We start from the raw sequence: 22,511 nt of genomic DNA on the forward strand, positions 1-22,511 counted from the left end.
CTCCTGTGAGCCTACTTCAATGACAACAAATCACTATACATTTTAGCAGCAATCAACCAGACCAACATTTCAGCATATTGGAATGGTGTTTCATCAATTCTAAACCTGTATAATGTTGTCCTTCACAAGAAAATACGTAAACAAGTATCTATTTCCTATGCAAATCAAAAACACAGTAAAAATGTTTATCAAATGGAGAAACATTTGTCAGCAAAGTGTGGTTTTTTGGAACCTCAATCTTCTTGTCATTAATTGCTTTCAAATTGTACAATTTAGATTTATTTGCTTGAATTGTAGTAATGCTAAGTTTGTCACAATAATTAGTTATTTCTTTCTCTATTCTCACAGCTATTTTTTTGTTTACCAATTATATTATCCTATGGTGTTATTTTACTTTATTTATTTTTAATCTATTTTATTTTCCTTTTCCTTTCCTTCCTCTGTAGTATACCACATTTTAAAACCATAATTTTACATCATACCTCTCTTCTTATTAGATTTATAGGAGTCTGGTTTGATTTCAGAAAAGGTAGTCACACCTAACAACATAAATTCTTTATCAGCCTTTAAATTTGTCTAGCTGATTTTCACCTAAAGATTGTTTGTGTCCCTATAATTACAAACTAAACATTGGACGGCTGCTTTCACTCTTCCCCTCTTTCACTCAAAGGCTTGTATGAAGAAGCAAAAGTATAGTCCAGTTTTTCTCTTGTCTCCAAGAACAATATTGTCTTTGTGAGTCTCCTTCTGGACTCCACTCAGTCTTTTTTGTAATGGTCTGTGCAGTGCCCCATTCACTGCTTCATATAGTCCATTCACATAGGACGTGTCCAGCTGAAGAGTTGTTGCCTCTTTGCTCCTCCAACAGTTTGTCACACACAGTTTTTTCATTGTCTGTTTCTTGCCAGCGTTTATTCATTTTCTTGAATGTCAAAGGATAGGAATGATCAGCCCCACAAGGTTTCAGTTTGACCCATGCAAAATATTGCCTTTTGATTTAAAATAAAATTTATTTTGTGACCACCTTCCATCATCAGATGAAGACTCCTCTTCATTTTGTAATAATTTATCTTTGTATAATTTATCTGTGTCATTCACCTTTTAATAATTTTTCTGTCCTTTTTATTTTTCTCTTTATTTCCACCTTTAATAACTGGATCTTTACTCTTTTTTTTTTCTTTTCCTCTTTCAACGCCTCATCTCGTCTTTCTACTAGACTTTGCCTTAAAACTACAATTCCCTTGAGCCTTGGAATTGGCCTTTACAGGTCCCATCTGGTGATCATCAGTACCCCCTCCCTTTTACTCTTCACCTACTTTCTCTCTCTCTCTCTCTCTCTCTCTCTCTCTCTCTCTCTCTCTCTCTCCAGCATTTCTTTGTCTTTTAATTAACTCTTTTTTATTCTTTTAGTTTATATTTTTATTTAGTTATATTTTTCTCACACAATGCCACATCAGATGTTTCCTCAATTGAATATTAAGTTTCTTATCTTCCAATTCTCCACACAATAGTTGTTTATTCCTAATTTTTCCATTAATGTGACTACCATGATCTTTTCTTGCATTATAACAAACCTTATATTTTATAATTATTTCTCATTGAGCACACTTATTTATTTTAATCAATCATTTAAATGAATTATTCAGATTCTAGAAGTAGCTGTGTACTTTACTATAATAATTTATATTTTTGGCTACAATAACTCCACAATATCTTCAAATATCATATTTAATACCCAGCACTTATAACTGTCTCTTATTCATATCGTATTCATATTCATACTTATATTCTCAATCATATTCACATACTTTCACACCGTATTCCCTCTCCACAGTTTTAAACAATCATTCACTCCACACTAGTGTAACACAACACCGCTCTGTGCTTCTCTACAGAGCCACAGAAGAAAGACACACCCACTGCTCACTCGGCCCCCACCTTTTCTCATTTCAGACTTGCTCTCACAGACTCAGGCTAGCTAGCACAGACACATACACACACAGAAACAAATACAATTAAACAAAATAAAACTGTACTTTACCTAAAGTACCTTGCTAAATAAAACAACACAACCACTACACTTCCTCAACGTGGTTATACAACTAAAACAACAAAATATACCACTTTAAGGTGGTATACCGTCAATTTTGATACACAAAATTGACCTCTGTGCCCTACACTTCCTCGACAGGCACAGACTTCTATTGTCATTCACCAGACAATAGGCCTCTATTGTCATTCAATTCACCTCAACAGACAATAGACATGCAGATCCACTTCCTGTCCAACACTGCATAAACTCTTACGCGTTTTCTTCACTTAAAATAAAAATTCCCTTTGATTTACTTCGATCATCAAAGCCATTTCAAAAAATAAAAATAATCATCTGTTCTACTCCTACCAAGTCCTGTTAGTAACAAAACAGATGAGTGCATGCACATGTTTCCTCTGAAAATGAAACCCTTTATTCTTATAATTTAGTCTAATAATCATTAATTTCTTCTTTTTATTCTTAAATTTGGAAGAGCAATTGTGATTAATCTTACCACCACAAGCAATCTCAGGTGAACAATACAATCTTTGAATAAGCAAAACGCTTACCTCTTTTAGGTGGCCACCTGATTGTATTGCCCATCGAGAAGCCAGCTGTGGTCTCTGGTTCTGTGCTCTTTTCATGGCCCATCTCGATTGCCAATTGTTGTGCTCTTTTCCAGTCCCACGTTGGGCGCCAATTGTTGTGGTTTTCCTCTTGGGTTCTTTAAGAATAAAATTCTCAAACCGTAGGTTTCATTTTCAAAAGATAGACTTTTATTAACCAGACAGAATAAAAGCCGAGCGGTCCTGAAACAATCTCCAAGACTCACTGAAAACCTTCCCCCTGTACTAGAGTATTTAAGTCTGCCTTCGCACGCAATCCTATTCCCAAGGGTTTAACATATGGTTCATATCATATAGAGAACATATGGCATCACTTTTCTAGGACTGTGGGTCCTTTGTTCTTACCCTCTGGTAATTTTCTACACACACACACACTGGTACACTATGTGATGCCTATAACTGAACTTCATATAGAAAAACATAGGAACATAATGGTAAAGTAACTGGTTATATCCATATAGAAAAAACATATAAACATTATAGAAAAAGTAACTGGTTATATCCATATAGAAAAAACATATAAACATTATAGAAAAAACATATAAACATAATGGTAAAGTATTTGATACACATATTCGGATTAAAACAAACCACTTCACAAGCCCAACTCTTATGACTGCACTGTAATTAATCATTTGAAACAAGCTATCAGTTTCAAGACATGGGTTAGATTCAAAATAAGTAAAGTGGTGTCTTTCAGATCTCTTAAACAAAAATCCACTTAGAATCCCCCTGGATAATAAAATATATACATAAAGTATATCTACTTAGCATTTCTGTTTAAGATGGAGAGGAGTCAACAAAAATCTGCTGGTACCATCTGTCCTTTCGCACAACTCTCATCAGACTCTAGATATTTCAGTTGATGCTCATGTCTAAGTAAAAAGAAACAGAAGCGTAAAGCACTGATGCTGAAAAGGAAATTATGTCTGTTTATTGTTATCGTTAAAGCCTTGAAATTTCTATCACGAAAATGCTTTTGTAGAAGTCCGATTTTAAGCACAGAATCCGGGCCGAAAGCGGCATCTCTGGTGTGGATCCTTCCCAGAGTCGTCTGCTGATTTTTTTTATTTTGTCTTTCAAAAGTTTGTTTTTTATTTATTACCCCATTCCTCGTGATATAGCCGAGAGCTTAAAACTTCATTTTAAAAGATAATCTTATAGACAGAGATATATTTTTATTATATTATATTTTTATCATATTTTTATGACTTCGTTAATATGTAACTGCAAACATATTTTGTTATTTATCTTTGTAAAAATAATGAAAGTACATTTTAATTTTAAATGTTTAGTTTTATCAAATGTTTCAAAAGCAACCAACAGTACAAACTTAAATTGCTGAGAATAGAAACTTTTTTCAACAGTTTGAACTACGGAAGCCGAGAGAGGACATGCACTATTATTATTTTTGCTTGCTTGTTTTCTCATGATCACGACTTAATTTCTCGTGATCTCGAGATGACAAAAGTTGTTTTCTCGTGAACACAACTTAATTCTCGTGATCTCGAGATGACAAAAGTTGTGATCTCGAGATAACGGAAGTTGTTTTCTCTTGATCACGACTTAATTTTCTCATGATCTCGAGATAACAAAAGTTGCTTTCTCGTGATCACAACTTAATTTCTCATGATCTCGAGATCACAAAAATTGTTGTCTCGTGATCTCGAAATAATGAAAGTTGTTTTCTCGTGATCACGACTTAATTTTCTCATGATCTTAAGATAACAAAAGTTGTTTTCTCGTGATCACAACTTAATTTCTCGTGATCTCGAGATGACAAAAGTTGCTTTCTCATTATCCTTACCTGATAATCCAAATGTCACAATGTAATATTTAGTGTATTTTAAAGTGGACTTCTAATGCATATGAGTTGGGGTCTTCGCCGTTAGCACATGTGTAGCTAATGTGTACCCGATAGACTTAATAAATAAATAAAGTTGGGCGGTTCATGTTCGTGAATTTAGGGACCATCTCTAAAGTAATACTGTACATGTTTCTATCTTCAATAGTATTTAACAGTTTATTTAAATAAATGTCAAAAATATAAAAAGTGTGCATTAAAGCTGACAGCCACATAAACACGTTGGTTCAGTGACTGCTTGTTGACTTCAAGTCATTCCATTTAAATGTTGTTAAAAGTAGAAACGTGTATATTATTGAGTAACTTAAATATGGTCCCTAAATTCACCACTGTAAAATTGTAAATATTGACAAATCTGTTTCAGCTTGAGCGAATCTCTGATCCAAGTAAAATCTCATTTGTTCATTCATGCTAATTTAGCAAAATATGCTTTTGCTGTTTACAAACAAAACAACACGTTCTATCGAGTACACGTAAGCTTTAATCACATCTTAAGAATACAACTTATGTCGAGAACACGAGAAAACAAGCAAGCAAAAATAATAATAGTGCATGTCCTCTCTCGGCTTCCGTACTGAACACTATGAAAATGAAATTATATCAAATTAGAATAATATCAATTTTCAACATATGCAACAGTATTAGCAGCGTGAATGGTCTCGTACACACTGCAAACTTTCAGGAGTGAAAACCGCATTAAAATGCGGGAGTGAATCCCCTAAATGTTCGTTTCATGTCTGTACGGAACAAGACTCACTCCCGAAAATGTGATGATTGACACAGAAATAACCATAGCAACGTTCTGCCGTCTCGCGTGCTTATCACTCACAGCTTTGACCAAAATAATAACAGCATTGTGTTTTGCAATAAACCTCAGTCTTGGCGTTGTGTATTTTACGTTTTTGTGAGGCTGCTTCACAACGCGTGTCTTGCAGTGTTGCCAGGTCCTCGTCTTTTTTGTACGTTAATACCGTTTTGGCGCTTAACCGTTTATGGCTTTTGGCTCATGAAGCGATCAAGTTTTTTGTGTTAATAAAGTGTGAGGGTCCCAATATTTTGATCTTTGAGGTAAAGCATTTAGATTTATTTCGGTTTATTATTGGATTTTTCTTGTTCGCTGTTTTTTTTAGTGCAAGATCTGGCAACACTAGTCAGCAAACGCATGTGCCTCTGTCATTTTCTGAACCGCGCATACAGAAGACTTAAAACCTCTTCTAAGCATTTTATTTTTTCAGAAGAGAGACCGGTCCTGTTTATGATGAACGTTTAAACACTTGATTAACTACTAGTTGTTCAGTTCGGTTATGTACACACTGTGCAGAGTTTTTGTAAATTCGGTTGTCACTACCTGCATTTTGCGGGAGTTAATTCGGTTGTAGAATGCGGTTGTAAATCCCGTAAATTACTGAACTGTGTGTGTACAGAACAGGATTAAGCATTAAAGGGTGAAGTGACAACCGCATTAATGTGCAGTGTCAGTGTGTACGGGACCAAAAGTAACAAGTGTTACAAGTAAAACGGTGAATAAATTACGTGATATTTGTCATGTCTGTCAGATGTTGTTTGCCAAAGATGCTGTCATAGTTTAGGATGCAAATGTTATCAGGGCTCGGAGAAAATCTCTTTGTCACTTTCATCCCACGTTACTTCTCACCTACGTATTTTACCGGGTGGCTAATTCGTATTAATCTGTACAACCACACAAATGAATTTGCTTTCGCAAATCTGTGACTTTGGGGTTAGGGGCAGGGTTTCATTATTTTTTTATTTTTTTTGTATGTTGTACAATTCATTTCATACAAATTCATACAAATTACCCATCTTGAAAAATACATACGAATTCCCATAAGATCAGGCTGTGACATTTTGTATATATCTCATAGAGTCAGAATGTCTTCAGCTTATTGCAATTCATTAGCACTTGCTGATCCTGTTAAATCAATTTGTAATAGTAACTTATAGGCTTTAGAAAAATAATTTTTACTCTTTTTTATTTATTTATTTCTCAGTACTGGCCCTAATGCTTACTTTTAAGACAGACTACATTTATCTTTCTATTTAAGTCTCCTTGACAGTCTAGTTTCATTACTAACCGCATCAGGTGATCATGAACGAACAGGTTTTCAAGACTCGGTGACAAAGTGAATCACTTCTTCAGCGCATGTGTGTGATCTTGCATAATTTCTCCCCAGGACCATTTATAATCTGACAAGCAATAATGAAGGCTGGTAGAGTTATAACCCTGCAAGATAAACTTTAATCAAGCTCTGTTACCTTCATTCTGTTTGAGCATGCCTCGGCATATCCAACATTGTAAGCATCATGTTGAAAGTAAATAGCAAATGCGAAGGCATTTAAGATCGGCCATTTAAATGTGAAGGGCAGGCTAATATCATTACCACAGAGACTGTCAGCGGTGACCTCTAATCCATATGTGCTCTATTTACTCGAATTATGGAAAGATCTCTAATTAAAAACTCAGAAAGTTTGTTCTTGTTTAGAAATAGAGAAGGTGTTGAAACCACAAGATAAAGTAGATAAAAAGTAAAGTGTGCTTTGCTACAATCTAAAAAAATCTTTGCTGCTTTCAATTTTTTTGTTTAATCAACTCAGATTAACAACTTATCTGTTGTCAAGTTAAATAGTAGTAAAACAAAATCGAAGACATCAAATCAATATTTTACAAGTATATATGTAGGTATTCGATGGATGCACTTGGATTTGTGTATCTTAAATACATGTTTAAAATGTGGAGCTTTAAAAGGCTCATTGATTTTGTAGGGTTGTTGTTCAATGAACCCATCAGTGAGAATTACATTATTAATTGATATAACACAATTCCTGCTATTAACATTCTGTGACTGTTTCTCGCATCGATACGAATAGCATTACGCGGGCATGTTTAAGTCAAACTGTAATGCATGGACTGAATTATGCATTTTTTTCATCATTATTGATTACTCTTTTTATTCGGTTCCCTAATTAATCATATTTCCCTTAATGCTCCTGGATAACCCCGAGATGAATGAAAGTTCAGTATCTAAATGATTTCAGAGCATGATGAATGTCTGATGAAGGTTTTCAGGGTTGCAGGCTGATTATTAGCTCTAGGGTAAGATTAAAGGGAAACTGCAACCTTGCTGACAGTCTGGTTATCTCTGTTCGACTAAATGAAAATCATGGCCTGAATCCATCCGAGGAGATTAGGAAAATGTGACCGCATTACTGATGTCATTTTGCATTTCTACTGGTTTTGGAATCGCTTCATTGACCCACGCCAAAGGCTTAGGTGGACAATATTTGCCAACGGTACACAACTTTGAAAGATGTGCTCTCACCAGGTGGACATCAGATTGAAATGAAAGTATACAGAGAAGACGGTAACATTATTAGGCATGCTGAGCTGAGGTTTATTATATACAAAGTAGTACACCAAATTTGTAATCAAGCAGGAGCACCACTGACTTCCATAGTATGGAAACATATGGAAGTCAATGCTACTCAGAATATTTTATTTATGTATATTTATACAGGTTTAGAACAACAATATGTAGTAAATGATGACATAGAGACAGAGGGCAGATATGCTAATTTGAAAACCACGTCCAACGGGGGGGGAAACAATCTAATCGTCTCCATTGACTTTGTTAAGAGGGTATGCATTGACGTCACTTTTCCACGTGTGAGTGGCAAAACATGCAACAAAATGGCTGATTTTCATAGCGGGTGCTGCGAAAATGCCAGTAAAACTGACTATTATCAGCGTAAATTAAATTTAGTTGGACTTGATAGCAGAGGTGGAAAATACTTAGTTACATTAGTTACATTTTCCAAGCATCTGTGCTTAATTGCACAAATTTTACTTCACTACATTCTAAAGCATATAATCATACTTTGTATTCTTTAATATTGCATGTTAAAATTTATTTAATACCTAATTACTAAAAATTGTGTACTTTCACTTGAGTAAAAGTATGTTAATGTACTTAAATATTAAATGTAAAACAAACACTTGTATTTATGAAATGTAATAGAATAAAAATTACAATAATATGCTTTGGAATGTATGTTTTCCAAAGAAAAACACTGATAAAATACAAATACTTGAAAAAATATGTGTAAGTAGAAAATAAAACCTTTGCTTGATAGTGACCCAGCAACTTATCAACCCACCTGTGGTCTATGAACGTCGGCATGAACAATCAATTTACTTCTTTCTGTGTTTTTTGGCAGTCTGAAAAACGATAGCTCCGAAATCTTGTTAATCTGTTAGTACAGTCTATCGCACAACAGCTTTTTCCCATTTAGACGCGTTTTCACCGTGTTTTCGTCGATGTCACGTTGTACTTAAATGCTGCTGCTCTGTCTTTTGCCACTCAGTGAGCGTAACCGCAGTCCCTCTCGCCGACGATGACGTCATGTGCATACCCTCTATTGTGAGAGTCCGCCTCCTTGTCATTTCTGGCTTATAACAAAGAACAGAATAATGCCTAAACGCTGCTGTGTAACAATGTGTACAGCTAACAAGCCAAAAAACACAGAAATAAGTTTTTATAAGCTGTTGAGCCGTAAAAACCAGCCTTTAAGGAGAAAAAAGTGGATTGACGACTACGTTTCCCTCTAGGGGGCGCAGTTCTACTAATAGTAATACTATGAAAAGTTGCCTGTTTTCCACTTTTGTGTTTTTAAACACTATTTTTTTGGGGGGGGTCGACCGCTTATAAAAACTTATTTCTGTTTTTTTTTTTTTGGCTTGTTACAGTAGCTGTAAACCCTGTCACACAGCAGCTTTTAGGCATTATTCTGTTATACGCCAGAAATGACAAGGAGGGGGCCTCTCGCAATACAAAGTCAATGGAGACGGATGGATTGTCCCCCCCCCCCCCGGTGGAAGTGATTTTCAGGTTATGACGTGTTGCGCTCTGTCTCTATTTGAATTTTCTTTTTTTGTAAACTATCCCTTTAAAGGGGACATTTTACAAGACCTGTTTAAGATGTCAAATAAATCTTTGGTGTCCCCAGAGTACATGTGTGAAGTTCTAGCTCAAAATATCATATAGATATTTTATTATAGTATGTTAAAATTGCCACTTTGTAGGTGTGAGCAAAAATGTGCCGTTTTGGGTGTGTCTTTTTAAAAGCAAATGAGCTGATCTCTGCACTTAATGGCAGTGCCATGGTTGGATAGTGCAGATTAAAGGGCGGTTTATCCCCTTCTGACATCACAAGGGGAGCCAAATTTCAATGAGCTATTTTTTTACATGGCTGCAGAGAATGGTTTACACTGAATCACTTATGAGTTACTAGGTTGTTCTTTTTCACATTTTCTAGGTTGATAGAAGCATTGGGGACCCAATTATAGCACTTAAACATGGAGAATATCAGATTTTCTTGATATATCCCTTTTAAGAAAAGATTAGCCTTTTTGTTGTACTTAATTTCACAGCTGTTTATTTCAACAGAAAGTAACCCATCTTCGCTGTCAATTATTAGGCACATGGGAGTTATTGTGCGTATCGAAATGTTTACAAAATGGACATGCATCGACTCCCACTTTCATTTCCCAGTGATTTGTTTCACTTGTTGTTCAAGTTAACCACTTTGTTTTATCTGCAAAGCACGTTTGTAGCAGCAATATGCCAGTGGAGTTATTTAAACCAAACAGTGATAGCAGGATTGACTACATACATAAAGGTTTGTTCGTTTAATGCAATGATCAAATATTACGCATACAGCTGCATACAAAAGAACAAGTCATCTTCTTGCTGCCATGGTGCAAAGGCATTGCTTTAAATAGTCTAATAAACTTAACTGGCCACATAATTGTGGTGCCTGCTCAAGCATGCTTTTTTACAGAACAATGCACATCTAATGACAAACCAATGCCAATTGTGAGTAGTTAAACCCTCTTAGGGCTGGGATAGTCATTAACATGAAAACATGGAACTCACTGGAGAGAGACGCAGTCGCTGCGGAAATAAATAAATAACAATATCTCGTACAGTGATAAGATAAACAAATCCTTTGTCTAAATGGGTCAAAGGCAGTATGTGTCTATAGCAGCCAATAAATCACAACTTGTTTCCATTCCCCGTTGTCCGTGAAACGCTGTGTGGCTGTGTGCTTAACCCGTCTTGTTTTTCGTGATGTATAGAGGAGAGCTTGGTCCCCACACACTGGAGACAGTCCTGTAGTCTGTTCTCTTTCAAGGAGAGCTGTGATGACCTGCTTATTATACTTTTTGTAGCCATGCTGGGGGTTTCGCTGAATGCAGTAAAGTCCGGCAATCCAGAGTTTAACATGATGATGTTAAACAAAAATTGATGGATTGTGGTTGATTCGAAAAGAATGTATAATTGACAGCACCTGTATTGCACGATACCATCTGGGTTATGAAGAATAGTGGATTTTGTTTACAGTTGATAAGGTTAATAGGGGAAGACATGTTTTGGTATGTCCTACAAATTGGATGTTGTTTGCTACTTTGAGCTATAGATCGTTTGCGTGTGCATGATGTCTCTAGTATGTCTTTCAAACATTTTTCTTTCATAAAATTGAAAGCTCAGACTAGGCTTGGTTTAGAGTTTCGAGACTGCTGTAATAATAAACAACTTGCTTTATATCAAATTGCAAGTAGCCTACACATACTGTCCATGCATGGAAAACAAGATTTATAAATGTTACAATCAAACAAACCAGCTCCGTTCAGTATTTTCAAGGCCATTTCTAGTCAATATCTTCCTTATTTCTTATTTATTCAGTTCATGACCACCTTCAGAAAAGCTTCGTTGCAACACTCTACAGTTAGCTAACTGTTGACGCAAACTGTCAGCTTTGCCATTACTGACATTTCTAATAACAAAATGATCCCATGTAGCACCTAATTTGGCCGTTCATTCACCTCCAATGAGAGCAGATGTCAACGAAATAATGATGGCAATAATATGATGTGTTGTATCATGGGTTGTGTATTGATTATATTTGCCAGACATGGCATGGAAAACGAGCGGAAGGCACGCTAGCATTTTCAACTTTTTGTACTTATTTTGGCAGACATTAACCTTGCTGTAAAAATGTTGCATTATTATTATATGAACCAGTGACGACATGTTAAAAAATTCAGCTGAATATTTGTCTTGTCCCGAGATGAGCTGGTTTGGGCTGCTTTTGTAGCTCTATGCTCTGGTGCCTGAACCCGTATGCTCCAAAGAATAAGATTAAATGTCAAAAGCCGTTGAGCGGACAATAGTTTATGCGGCGACTTAAAATTTTCGTTCTTAAAGCAGTAAACTTTTGGTGGCTCGAATTGATCTTTCTGATCAAAAAAAGACGAATGCTTCTTTATCTCATTTAAAATTTTAGATAACAAGGAGATTGTTATCATTAGTGAGCACCCTGTAGCAATGGTCAAGCATAAAGGTATTTGAAACCGTTTCATTTGATCAATGCCGATTTGTATGTTTCAGCGTGGAAGAATAAAGAAATCTCCATTTTATGTTAATATTATGGAGAAAAGAATGATGATGTATCTGCAAAGGCAACTTTGCAATTCCCGTAACTGTGGGGGTCTGAAATAATGGCTTTGTGGCTGTTCGGCACTTCATCTTTAGACTGTTAGATCAACAGATCGAAGAAATGCCATTGGATGGCTCATACTTATTATGCTCAAATGGGTTTGGGATTGAGACCCCGGCTGTTTTCTCAATTTGTCGCCTTAAGGCAGCGGTTTAAGCAGATAAAAAGCTAAATATGGAAGTATAAAAGCACCCTCCAATCTGTCATTCATACGACCTTGGCTTTTAGAGGACAGACAGACAAAATGAATCGTCTTTGGACAGTAATATACTATAATTGATTTAATACTACAGTATTTGAAAGCGTACAACTGTGGTTGATCATACCGACTTGTTTAATGGTGAAGTCATCATTATTATTACCGTGGAAAAATCCTTCAGTAATCAAAGTATTTATTCAGTCGTCTGTCTGCGGCTGATGTAATCTTTTGAAAGTTTTCAAGAAACCATAAAGAGTCTCTCACACATTTTTATGCAGATTTTGGTTGAGGAAATTGTAATATGAAACTGATTCAGCATCTCATGAAGAGTTTATGTGTTTCTTTAATGATGTCGCGCGACTGGCGCCGAAGTTTTATTTGTGTACATGCAGCCGAAATGCAAATGACATACTCTTTGAAGTTTGCTAAAACATTTAGAATGGAAAACAGAACGCTCTTCCTAATACACAGTAGACATATTTTACATTATTCTATTTGCTTTGTCAGCTCAAGGATGTTGCTCACAGAATAAGCCTCTTTTATAGCACATCCTAATTTTTTTAGACTAAAGGAGATGCCGAGCGTCCTTGTGGCTCATGGTGTCTTAAGAATTTGATATGTGTGACTAAGAAAGCATGGCTGATCCTCTGTTACCGAGGCAATTCAAAGCATACACATGGTCTTTGGGGAAAAGGGCAAGACATGGAAAAAAGAAAGAAAAAATTGGGAGAGATAAGAGGCTGAGAGGCTGATGCTGGAATCTGAAGGGCAAGAAGAAATGAAAGGCTGTCAAAAATGACTGCTGGTACCATGAGTTGCCAGTTATAATGTGACATGCCTTAAATTATCCATATCTGTACGAATGATTGACAAGTTAATGTGTTACATTGTCCTGATGGGTTGTGACCTTCTGTTCGACTCATTAGTATGCCATTAGTGTTTAGGATTGATTGTCTCTATCTGTATGATACAAAGTCTAATAATTGTAAATTACCTCTAATAGTTGTATGTTATCTCAAATTGCTTTTAGCTTAGGTCACTTTGTATCCCATTTCTGTTGTTCATTCACAGCCTGGACTGGACATTATACAAATTAACATTTTGAGCAGTTGTTTCAAACAAGACAAATTGGTTTACAAGACCTCTCAAATGAATTTCAATGTGACAGCTGACCTAACATTGATGAAACTTATTGTTGTCAGGACATGGTTAAAATATAACATTATAATGTAGTTGATGCTTGTTTAAAAGTCATTTTGAGTGGTTTGTTGTCTCTACATTATTACATGAATGCAATATTAAGGTATTGGAATTATTTACCATTTATATATTGGTGCTTTATACCAAAATGCAAAAAAATTGGTAATCATAATTTGGTAATCAGTTACCAAATTTCAATAACAAAAACAGGCATTTATGTACAATAACTAAACTTTTGACTAAAAATCTTACATTAATGGTACAGTGTATAAATTTGAGGAGGATCTATTAACAGAAATACAATTTAATATACATTATCAGTGGTGTATAAATCCCAGTGTTGGGGCTAACGCATTACATACAAGTAACGTGCATTACGTAATAATATTACTTTTCTGAAGTAACGAATAAAGTAACGCATTACTTTATAAATGTACATATTAATATTTGAGTTACATTTCAGTTTAATTTATTCAATGTTAAAAAAACAATGTACTGCATTAAATTGAATGTATTAACATAGATTTACAAACTCTATGCGTGAGCGCCTGAGCGGGAACAGTTTCAGTTAGAAACGGAGATGGCAGGCCAGAGCTTGACATTTTTGCGATGGAAATATGCAATTTCTGAAGGCACAACTTTTCAGTCGTAAAAGCCACCTGCAAGGCCTGAAAGAGATCAAGTCTCAGCCAAGTAAGGAAAAGTAACGCAAAAGTAATGCAAAAGTAACGCAAAAGTAATGTAAGCATTACTTTCCATGAAAAGTAACTAAGTAATTAGTCACATAAAGAACTGTATTGTTTTTATTACATTAGAATGAGTCATTTCTGTCTACATACACCGCGGGTCCCCTTACATGGAAGTCGCCATTTTGTGCTGTCATGTTTCTACAGTAGGCCTAAATGGATAAAGTGCTCTACAGAGCGCAAAAAACTACATCTTTGTCCTGTGTTTGCCACCGTAGGTTCTGTGTTTCGAAAGGGAGGGGTAAGTGCACTGAAAAAAATGGATTCATTCAATTTACTCATTTTTTTAAGGGAGGTGGTCGCAATCAATTTATTTAAGCTACATTTAAACAACAAAAAATAGAAATACAAAAAAAAAACTTTTGTTTAAATGCAGCTTAACTTAAATAAATTGATTGCAACCGCTTACCTTATAAAAATTAAGTAAATTGAATGAATATTTTTTTCAGTGATGGTGGACTAAGCTATTGGTTACAGTTCGCAACCTCGTCGCTAAAATCTACACACTGCACCTTTAAGGGAGTTATAGTCCATGTGACAACTAGCCCCGGTTACCCAAATCATAATTCTTATGTATTTAAAGTCAAACCACACCTACAACCTGCTCTCTCTATAAACAGTATACACTCAATTTATTTAAGCTACATTTAAACAAAGGTTTTATATTTCATTTTACTGTACTAATCTTTTTTGTTTAAATGTAGCTTAAATAAATTGATTGCAACCACTTACCGTAAAAAAAATTATTAAATTCAATGAATCATTTTTTTCAGTGTATGCCAACACATCCTCATCCCATTGCGTCAATATTTGACGCCACTTGACCATGCCTCAACAGTTGACGCGGAGGGTATACCTTTCGCGTCATTTTTTGACGAACTGGGGACTTCAATACTATTAGGTACGCGAAATTAAACAGTTGTCACCTGGCGTTGGGGTTAGGGTTAGGTTTGGGAGGGGATGTCATTATGTAGATCTAACCCTAAACCGACGCGAAAATGGTAAGAAAATAGGAAAGAGAATGCAACGGACTCAATAGTATTGAAGTCCCCAGTTCGTCAAAAAATGTGACGAACTGTTGACGCATGGTCAAGTGGCGTCAAATATTGACGCCATGGGGTGAGACTGGGTTGTGTATGCAGTCCATTCTCATGAAATAGTTTTCTCTACATAAAATGACATCCTAACCCAAACCCCAATTCTAATACCAACTCCAAGCGACCATGGTTTAAAAATAGCTAAAACATGAAGAAACCTATATAAATCTAAACCCAAGCGACAATGGTTTAAAAAAACAGAAAAAATGTGCCGTATAAGTGAATAGGAAGGACTTGCATATTACACAAAATTTAAATTTGGCTTATGTATTGCACAACTTTCAACTGCATGCTATTTATATGCATTTCATGAGAATGGGTTTGGTATGTGTGACCCTGCCTGTAAAATCCTGGCTAAAGTCTTACAATTAAATTATGAGATTAGGAGCATCAACATTTGTTTTCAATCAAATTATATGAATCTTTGACATAGCCTTATGGTGCATTCACACCATCCGCAGTAGAGGCGGCAAAACGCACTACTCGCGCGTAGTTGGATGCTTGAACATGAAATTCTAGTCATTTGAGACATTCACACAGAAATTTGTGTCATGGGAGGAGCTTCTGTGACTCTGCTGAGACTCCGCTCGCTTCATGTAGAAAATAGTAAATCACACAAATAGAGGACTTTAGGTTTTCACAAGTCACATATGTTCTATATAAAGTAACTTAAATCTCAAAATCAATCTTCTCCATTTTAACAGCATATCTTAAAAGCCATTAATAAACAGTAAAAGTTATTTGTTGCTTTTTTAATGAGTACACCATTTCCAATTACCCTTAAAGTGATAACTATGCAAAAGCATAAGCATCTAAGTTTACTCTCTGAGGCGAACCTAATGACATTTATTTTCTTTAGAAAATTAGTAGACCTGTGCGCTGTGCTCTGTGCTGCTGCTTTGTGGAAAATTCCTAACGCAGTCAAATTAAATAATAAAACATTATGAATTATCAGCAAGTTAATTTCCTCCCTTGTTATGTGTCTTACTCTTCAGCTAGCAGTAATTTACAATCCCTCCTCAAACACAAACTGGGTATTCTTGTCTCCTAAGTAGCCATTTAGAGTCAGATAAACTAAGAACGATGCTATTCATTGCTTTGTGGGGTTATTAATGAATTTTTCACTGAGCTGAATTTGCACTACGTTGCGTCATTAAAATATATTAATAAGACATAAAATTCCCTGAAGTGGAAATAATGCGCATCAATGTTTAAGAACGTACAGCACTTGTTGAGGTGTCACACTTTGGTTTTTCATTCACAGAGGGTTCAGCCATGTCTCACTCTGAGATTCATCACTAAAATATTTAAATAATGCAGGCAATAGAGCCTTTCTTTCAAAGTGTCAAACCGTGTTTCTGTCAAGAGCTTAAGAACTTTGGACAATGTGCTTACTGACAGGACTGACATTTTTATTCTGTCGACTGACAGAAACCTATTGTTACTGACTCTTTCAAATAGTTAATTTACATCACCCATGTCAGTGGGATACGTTTGGGTTCCCTTTCAATACGGTTCACTTCGCATTGCGTCAGTTAGCTGACGCTATGGGGGGGAAACTCCTGTTTACTCCGTGACTGAAGCCTATTGGTTAACGTCTGTACAAAGTACAGACCAATGACGTTTGAACCCGCGCGCGGGAAGTACACGTCCTTATATAAGCGCGGTTCAAGCGTCAGGAGCTCATTAATTTCTCCTTCAGCGCGAACCTCTCGCTGCTCCGAAGAAGAAGAAGCCTTACCTCGCCGTCGACAAAAGCCCTGCAGCGGAGTCCAGGCCTAGCGTCTTCCCTGCCTTTTCCGGCTGAGAACCGAAGACAGCAGAATCCAGGTCTAGCGTCTTCCCCTGCCGCTTTCCGGCCGAGAACCGAAGATAGCCTTCGCTTGCCGTGGTACGAGCCCTGTGCAGCGGACACATGCCTGACGAGGTCTCCCCTGCGGCCGCCCGGTAAGATCAATATTTTTAATATAAAGCTGTAAGCTAAAAGAGCAGGCGCTGTTGTAATAGCGTCCAGCACAGCGGCTTGAGTGAGCCTCCCTGCTATGAATTTCCCCGAGCGCGTCACCGGTCTGGCACCTCCCACGCCGGGACCGCGCTTATATGCTTCGGTTGTTTTATCCATGTTTCGTGCTCCCCCTGCTGTTCCTCTCTCCCCGGGATGAACACACGGCGAGCCATGAGACTAGATGGATGCATAGACCTGCACACACGGACTAACCCCCCCTGTGTTCTGTCACATCGCAACCGTTCATGCTTACAGAGTCCCTTCGCTCCTCTCACATTCAGTGGCGAGATCTCTGACACATATGAATCCCCCGAGTGCATCGGGTGATACCGTTTATATGACGCATGGCTGTTCTGTCTGTGTTGCTGCTCCCCTCTGCCGTTCCTCTCTTGTTGAGATGAACAAACGGGGGAACCGTAAAACTAGAAAGATGCATACGACAAGCAAACACGGGCGGATCTGCCCCTGTTCCCTGTCATAGCACAGCCACTCGTGCTCCACGCTCGCGGAGTCCCTCGCTCCTTTCCCCGCAGTGGTGAGGTCTCTTAACGGCGTAGTTAGCACGCAGTCTTACGGCTCGCTGCCTCTAAATGCAGCTGTCTAGTGTTCAACGATTACAGAGCTTCATGTCCCTCCCCTCCTGGAGCGGCGCGATCTCATTCGTCTGCTCAATAGGGCGGATTCGCCGCTATTGGAGCATCAAGAACACTCATTATAAGAGCTAACCGGCTCACTATTCGTCTATACAGAGCTTCATGCCCCTCCCCCCTGGAGCGGCGCGATCTCATTCGTCTGCTCGATAAGGCGGACACGCCTCTATCTGAGCGCTAAAACACTTATTATAGAGCTTAACCGGCCTGAGTCTATCTCACTTCGGAAAGCTCACTACTAGTCTGCCCGGTCATTTCTCTCTGGTTTAGACGGAATCAGAGGCCGAACGAATTTGTTTTACATACTGAGGCCCGAATACCTCCCTTTATTCAGTCCCGTCCTATATCAGTGCGCTGAATATTGGTACATTCTTATTAACCCGGTTTTTCTGCCCTTTTTAATAAACGGCAAAACCGCGGGCCTCACGGCAGACTTCCTCTCTGCGATGGGTTCAGTCTGACATTAAACCACCTAGACATACTGCTCTGCTCCATGAGCCGTTCGGGTCACCGTCACTACTGAGGCTCGTGCACCCGAACGGCCGAGCTCTGGTCTTCGCAGCACAGCTGCGTCGACATAGAACTGTCTGAAGAGGGGTTAAGTCGCGCCTCGGCTGGACTGCCCTGAAATGTTTTCTGTGTGCTGTTTATCCAAAACATACTGTGTAATACTGTTGGTTATGCGACCTCACTATAGTGGCGAACGGCATTGAATTCCTCTAAAAAGAGTAATTTCCGTGCTTACTATACTGTGTATTGACACCCCACGGTTGTATGGTGTCTCTAAACACTTTCTCGCCTTACTGACAAGCAATCGGTAATACGCACACACGGCCCGCTGTCCATAATTCTATCGACGCTTGCCGAAAAAACCCCGGTTTGGCCATATACTGTGTATTGACACCCCACGGCTGTACGGTGTCTCTAACACTTTTCTGCCAAATTCGCTCGCAGCCCACCTCAGTTTCTCCGCTACGATGCTGACGGCGCAAACGAGCACGGCCTTACGGCTGTCATTCTCTCTTCCTAGAGAGACGCAGCCTCAGACCTCTCCATGGCTCCAAGCATTTGAATCGCGCCCTCTCCGGACGGCTACTCAAAGGCTTACAGCCAAGCGGTTTATGACGTTTTTCGGCCATACAGCTGATTTATATCAGCGGATCCGAAGACGCTCACACCTCCGCTCCAATACTCGGAGATATTAAGGGTAATATCAACCTGACGTGAGCTTGCTACCCGCCACAATAAGTTTCAAAACTCAAAGCGCGTGCACAGACAGACGCGCGGCATCTCGTTTAAGACGGGCTCACGTACCCCTCTAACGAGCCTCAGAAAACTGAATATCGTGGCATTCTGTTCATAAGTCCACTTCAGTTTGACTAAGCAAAGGTCCCGCCCCGAGCTGACGGCCGGGAAGCTCATGCTTAAGTTAGACACAGCTGCATGAAGTGCTACCATTACGAGATCGCCAGCATCTGCTGTGGGTTGAACACGCTTTACGACGGCAATCAGCCTTCGGCGCGTGGAACGCCCGTTTGTCTCATATCAATCACCTTGTACTGTACATACGGTCCATTAAGGGGATGATTTTAGCACTGCAGCACTCTCGACCATGTTATTGTGATAATGCGGTCGGGCAAACTACGGTGGTTTCATTATTTACCGAACCAGACTGAGATCTCGCCCCCTGTACAAGCTGGCGAGTCATCTCCTTTATAAACTCATTGCATCGCTTTATAAGCTATGTTCAATCAGAGTGATACGCATCTCGTGCTTAACTACCAAGATGCAGACATATTAACCCGTTACGATGGGCGTGAAGAGATTGCATCCGTGGGACACGACCTACATTACGTGCCTTATAACACGTTGACACGAGCTGCTAGGACCCCTTTCGCGAGGCGTCCTTATGCAAAGTCTGATCTATTCTGTCTAGTGACAGCGAGAGTCTTCCCCCCGCGAATTGTAGGTGGAACAGCTTTCTCCTCACTACAGAGGCTCGTGCACGGCGGCTTTCTCCCCCTGCGTATATATATATATATGTGGCGGTGATAACAGCGAACCACGCTTTTATGACCGACCATCCACTTTATTCATAAGTCTGTCATTTCTCAGATGCGGACGGTGCCCGAGGCGCAGCGCTCTGGAACTGTCCAAGGTCCTGTATGACAGATACGTCTGACGTACATCAGACGATCAGCTGTTCATCGGCGTCACAGATCACTCACTAGCGCACCTGTCAATACAGGTTATTTATGGATCGTTGACGTTATCACCTCCCGTGACAATGAAGTCTACTCCATGTATGGATTAGATCCTCGGGCATGGTCTTAGAAGTTTCTCATTTGACATTTGAGACACGGCCGGCTGGTCCCCGCCGTCCACGTTGTCAGTTTACAGCTTCGACATCCCTGCTTCGCGCACTAGTGAGGTTTGTTGCATTAAAGGTGCGCCGCATAAGCTCACCTGTATGCACGATATGGGTTTTAATTATATGCGTCCACCGTGCGCTTAGAGAAGCTCACATATGCATGCTACAACATTTCGGTATACACTAAAGATGCACTCGGAAAAGCTCATCTGTATACACGGCTGTGACACATACATACATTGTTGTTCATCTGTGTACGTTCACGGTGCGTTGAGTGCCCACCGTACGTTCATCAATCATATCTGTACACATTCACGGCGCGTTCTGTGCATTGATTTATCTATACGCATTCACGGTGCACTGAAGGGTTCACCCGTGTGCGCACAACTTATTATCAGAACACATGACGGCGCGCTTGAGAATCTTGCCGGCCTGTGCATTATAACACTCTGATTCATCTATATGCATTCACGATGTATTCAAGTGTTCACCTGTGCCCGTGCAATTTATAGTCAATACACATTTACGGCGCGCTTGGACAGCTCACCGATCTGTGCACTATAATACTACCTATATGCATCCCGATGCGCTCGAGGGCGCACCTGGGTTCACACTATTGTGGTATCTGTATAATCCCACGCTACGAACCGTTCTGCCGCATATTATAGTCAATCGGCCGTTCGTGAGCTTCGCAGATCACTCACTATGTATGTCTGTTGCTTACAGTGGTTATTTAGATGGATCGTTGAAACCATCGCACTGGCTCACGCCCCTCTATGAGCTATGTCCTATATAGAGCCCACTCTGTGAGAGTTTGGCTTTTTCATGGACTTGGTCTACAGGGGTATCTATTTGATATCTGCTACACGGCCGGCTGGTCTTCGCCGTCTACGTTGTCAGATTGTACAGCTTAGACGTCCCTGCCCTACGAGCGCAGGTTCTCTCGGCTCAATCATGCACGCTCATGCGTTTTATGTGTACACCACGGTGCGCTCAGCGAGCTCACCAACGTGACTCTGAATTTACTTATCTCGCACACCCGCGGCGCGCTCGGTATCTCGCCGTCTTGTGCTATGTTATGTGCCCCCGGTGCGTTTAAAACCCCACCGTGTGCGCGTCAACATTTTATATGGTGCTTACACATTGCTTAAAGCTGTGAATATGCCGGGTATAGGGCCACACGCAGTGTCTCTCCGGTAAGGCACTTCTGTACGTTGTGTATGCACGGCGTGATGGGATTACGTTCCCCCATAGCGTCAGCTAACTGACGCAATGCGAAGTGAACCGTATTGAAAGGGAACGCTTAGGTTACTCACGTAACCCCGGTTCCCTGAAATAACGGGAACGAAGCATTGCGTCACTTGCCGTGCTACAAACGTCTACGCAGCGAGTGTATTCGGCTGCGCGCTTCAGTCGAATAATAATGAGCTCCTGACGCTTGAACCGCGCTTATATAAGGACGTGTACTTCCCGCGCGCGGGTTCAAACGCCATTGGTCTGCACTTTGTACAGACGTTAACCAATAGGCTTCAGTCACGGAGTAAACAGGAGTTTCCCCCCCATAGCGTCAGCTAATTGACGCAATGCTTCGTTCCCGTTATTTCAGGGAACCGGGGTTACGTGAGTAACCTAAGCGATTTCTCTTTGTCTGAGGAGCGTGTCACTAATTCTGTAATCAGTTTTCTGTAATCAATCTGGACATTTGCGACTGTCACATTAGCATGGCTCATATGTATTAGCTTATAGTTTTGATACACTAAAAGTTTAATAAATCACTTGTATACCAGTAGCCAAAATAGTGCCATATATGTGGTATACAGCTGCAAGTGGAAATTATTGGGGTTTCAAGGAGGTTTGGATAAATATTCTTGGGAAAAGTTCCTTATTTAGAAATTGACCACATATTGCAAATAAACTGGATAGTCATTATAGTGTTGAATTGCAAATCGATTTCAGATGTGTAGTGCCACCTATCAACAAAAGTTGTTGAAACTCAGCATGCTTCTTTAGCCTTTCTATGTCAATGTGTAAAGTTTTGGGTAGCACTTTATTTTACAGTACGTGTACTTACCTTGTACATATATGGTAAATAAGTTGTACTTACCGACAAATGTGTGGTACTTACATTTAGGTATCTACATGGTAA

Source organism: Misgurnus anguillicaudatus, chromosome 16 (assembly GCF_027580225.2).
Source record: "Misgurnus anguillicaudatus chromosome 16, ASM2758022v2, whole genome shotgun sequence".
NCBI lineage: Eukaryota > Metazoa > Chordata > Actinopteri > Cypriniformes > Cobitidae > Misgurnus > Misgurnus anguillicaudatus.